The sequence below is a fragment of the Vigna unguiculata genome, chromosome 5 (genome assembly GCF_004118075.2).
Source record: "Vigna unguiculata cultivar IT97K-499-35 chromosome 5, ASM411807v1, whole genome shotgun sequence".
Lineage (NCBI taxonomy): Eukaryota > Viridiplantae > Streptophyta > Magnoliopsida > Fabales > Fabaceae > Vigna > Vigna unguiculata.
This window is the reverse complement of record NC_040283.1, coordinates 42,754,873-42,759,461: the sequence shown is the minus strand read 5'-3', so window position 1 is coordinate 42,759,461 and position 4,589 is coordinate 42,754,873. Positions and strand designations below refer to the sequence as shown.

The window sequence follows — 4,589 nt, the reverse complement described above, 5'->3', positions numbered from 1 at the left end:
ACAAAATATTTGAGAAAAAAATTGATAACAATTTATTGCAATTTTTTTCACAACAAAATTTATAAATATTTTCTAGAAAAAAAAATTTCAAAACAAAATTAGCAAGAAATATAATTTTTTTTAGTAATGTTAGATCATCAGATCACACATCTAACAAAAATCAAAATAAAATCAAAATAAATAATTGAAAAATAATTAAAATGACCAATTAAAAATAAATAAAAATAATAATTCAAAATATCATTATACTAAAACCATATTAAAAAACTAATAAAAACCACGATCACCTTCAAGAAACGACAAAACAAATCATGACCATATATGGTAAAATACAAGATACCGACTTAACATATGTAGTGAAAGAACAGGACAATGGCTTAACAAGAGAATCCATATTTAACATATAATTACAATCTGCAACTTAATTAAACCAAAGAAGTACATGAACCCAAATTACATTCCCCTCGGGAAGAAGAACTTTCCACCCTTCTCTGTCACCATCTTCTCCATACTCTATGTACATAACTCACCAGGATATGAGGATATGGTCCATAAGATTTTAAATAAGCATAAATAACTAAACATCCTAGAACCACGATTTTTTGTTTCCTTATTTTACCAGAATCAGCTAAAACCCATGCATGTGGAAGAACTTAGTTGTCTGTCTTGAAGTTTTCATGTTTGAAAAACTCAAGAAACACTGTGCTCTTGCATTTAGGGCACTTTGGATCCTCCTCTGATAGCATCACGAACATGAAGCACCGAGGACAACCAACCAGATCCATGGCCTTTGTTTCTTCACCATTTTCACCATGCACTTTCTCTTCTTCCTCGGTTGCAAACTTTGGTGAGTATGATACCGAAGAACAAGACGACGAGGAAGAAAACTCCGGCGATGTTGACCTACTCTGATGCCTCAATTCCGACCCTCGGTTCTTTCTTTTGCACATGATGTTGAACCTTTTCCTACCAAAGTAATTCTTGCTCTATGTCAGTCCTAGAAAACAATTTATTTTCATGAAGTTATCCAAAGGAAGAAGGTTTGGTGTGTGTCTGTGTTTATGTCAACCTTTCCAGTTTGAGTAATAAAAATTTTGCAGATGAGGGAGTTGTAGCAGAAAGTATAAGAATACCTTTAGACGGGGAAGAGGTAGAATTATTGAAGGTGATGGTTGAGTGAGTGGGTGAAAGGATCGCACTCACAACTGTGTCACCAACAGAGAAACAGCAGCATTTTCGTACCAAGATAAATGGCGTGGAGTGAACTAACAGAGGGTCATCACCTATTTGTAGAAGTTTTCAAAAGTGGAATGCAGTGTAAAAAATTGAAAATTTATTAGAATTTGGGTGATTTTTTTTATTTTTCTTCCGTTGTACTTTTATAATACACCGCACTAATTTTAATATATTAAAATATATTAAAAATATCAATATAATATATTTTTAGTATTCTATATAAGACGACATTATTAAAAGAAGTAAAGAATTTGGACTCAATTTATTATCTTATAAATGTTAATTTTACTTTGGCCAGAAAGTGGGCTTGTCTGGTGAAGTTCTCGGATGTAAAAATGCCTTTTTTTAAACAAAATTGCCATGACATTAACCCACGGTATTAATAAATGTTCAATGTCTTATACACTAATGACAATATTTCGGAGTCTTTATCACATTTTTTCTCTGGAATTAATTAACTCATCTGTCGCTTATATTTGGAAGGTACAGTTAACCGGTGTCATTACTGATTAAAAATAATTAATATATATTAAATTTTATAAAAGTTATAATTAAATATAATATTAAATAAAATCTTACTTATTAATCAATAACAATTTTTATTTCATTTAAAAAATAAAAATCTCATAAATGTTATACATTATATTTAATAGTTTATTTAATATTCACAAATAAAAATTTAAAAATAATTAAATAATGAAATAAAATTATATTTTAATGTTAGTAAAAATTAAAATAATTAAATATAAGAAAATTTAAATTAACATAAAAACCAAAAAAAAATAGAAATATTTTCTATTTTACTTTTTAATAAAAATTTTAAAATCCTTATTTTATACGAGAAAGTTACTGTCTAAAAGTTTGACATGGTATTCTGTTCTTTATAAAATCTGTTAGATATATTAACATTCTCGTATTTTGAATACCAATCATTTGGGTCAGTATTCTATTTTTTTTCTATCACTGATTTTTTATTAACAATAATAAATGCATATTGAAAAGGAAAAATAGAGTTTTCTCAGTCCTAATAAAAAGAAAATAAAGATCGTGGAATTACCATCTCTTGAGTACCTCCGTCGTGTATCAGGTGTTGTTTTCTAGCAGTCCTAAGTATATTAGTCAAGCCACAAAAAGTAAAACATAAACAGCACCATTCATCATGATTATGAAATTAAAGTATAAGGTTAATTTAGCACTCCAGGCTTTGGTTTTATCTGTTTTAAAGTATAAGGTTAATTTTAAGAAGTTCAAACGTAATCTGAATTGCATTTTACCCGTAAACCAAAAAAAAAAAAATCACACGAAGTTAGAAGGACTACATATTGATTTTTAAAATTGGTTTAAATATGATTTTCATCCTTCAACTTAGTAAAAATTTAAATTAGTCCCTCAATTATGTAAATGCATGAATTTAATCTTTTAACGTTTCAAACACATACACATTTTATTATAGTATTTTAGTTTGTTTACATTGTTTGACACATTTTTGTTTTAATGTTAGTTATGAAACGCGTTTGAAATATCAAATAATAAACTTAAAAAAATTTGGTTTAAATGACTAAATTCACGGATGTCTAAAGATGAGGAACTAAATTGTTTTAAAGTTTCCAAGAGAAACTAATTCCAATTTTCACCAAAAATTAAAAGACTAAAAACATATTTAATTCTTTAAAATTTGAGGATGAAACTGTATCAAAATTTAAGACAATAACACATCTTAATTTTATATAAAAATTTAAAGATTACAAACATATTTAACTATTTTTATTAATAAAAATAAATATATTTAATAAATAATAAAATTGCTCCAACCTATATAAAAAAATATAAAATTGGTAAAGAAAATTGTAATATTATTTAAGTAAAATAAACATATTCATTATTTTAAAAGTATTCTGTTATTTTTAAAGTTATTGGAAACTGTAAGATGGAAACTCATTAAAGAACGAGTGAGAATTAAGTAATTTAAAAACTTTTCATTAGATGCTATTTTTTTTTAAACTATAATTTACATCATTTAACTAACACTACCTCAGATCCTTTGTACACACACCTATAGGCTATATATCGGAGTTAGAGTATTGTTTCAATTTTTTTTCTGGTAATTTATATATTTCTCATTCTTAACAACACAAAATGAAAACAACTATTTTTTAAAAGTCGTTAAGTAAACATCTTAAACGCTGGATTTTGATGAAGAAGAAAAAAATATTAAAAGGAAAAAAATCATGATTTAGTTGAAACAATAATAGAAAATAAAATTACTTTATTTATTATTTTTAATATTACTAACTGTTTATTGTTATTGTTATAACACAAAAAAAAACTTATAATCAATTATATATTAAAATGACGTATCACTTCATAAACATAATAAACTTAAATATAATTTTTGTGAATCGAATCATCTTCAATTTTCCTTCTTACTCTAGAAGAATTTTTTTTTATTAATTATTAAGTTCAGAGACAAAAAATAATTAATCATATTAATTTAAATATCAATATATAAATTAAAAGTTATTAGTAACTAAAATGATTTTTAAATATATAAATTAAAAATTATTAGTAGCTAAAATAATTTTCAAAATTCATCATTATAGTATATTGGTTTCTAAATTTGTCACAAGATTTTAGCTACCAAAAAAATTGGTCTCTAAATTTGTACCAAGAATAACCAATTTAAATACTAATTTTGATATTAATTTTTTTAATAGATAAAATCTTGATAATGATCAATTTAGAAACCAATCTACTATAATGATTAATTTAAAACTATTTTAGTTGTCAATTGTAAAACCCACTTTCTCTTTTTATATATGTGCTTTAGTAAAATAAAAGAGCAGTCCACTTGTTCCCTCTATAACTCTTTCAGCTCCTCTTTACCTTTTCCCTCAACTTGTCTCTTTTTTCCCCAGGCATTGTTCTTTCTTTCTAATTCAGTTTATACCACTTCTTGAAACAAAGGCTAGAACTGAGATCTTTGCGAAGTACTCTTCAGAACAAATCGAACATTCCTCTCCTCCACATAAGTTGATCTCCAACATTTGTTCTATTTCTGTATTTCTGTTCTGAAGCTTTGGTTATGTCTTGGGATCTTGTTTGGAGCCTCATTTTCGTCTTTCTATACTTTGGTATTTTGAGCTTCATAGGCTACTTAGGGTTGTGATGCTCATCTCAACCTAGGGCTTTCTTCCCGTCAAGGGTAATAATAGTTTCGAGGTAAGGGAAGTTAAGATTTTTAAAGCTTTTGAAGCGTTTTGCCTTTTTTTTTAGAATCGTGTTTTGAAATGTTGATTGATGTGTGTGATTGTTTGGAAATGAACTGAATGTGGGTTGGTTTGGATTTCTAGTGT

At 26.5% G+C, this 4,589-nt stretch overlaps 1 long non-coding RNA gene across 1 annotated transcript; it reads right to left on the bottom strand.

The window, feature by feature from the left end:
- Window positions 1–395: 395 nt before the first annotated feature.
- Window positions 396–1,267, bottom strand: LOC114186215. Its single transcript, XR_003604991.1, has 2 exons — window positions 1,134–1,267; window positions 396–966 (listed from the first exon to the last, which is right to left on the bottom strand). It is a non-coding gene; the product is annotated as an uncharacterized LOC114186215 (long non-coding RNA).
- Between the last annotated feature and the right edge of the window lie 3,322 nt (window positions 1,268–4,589).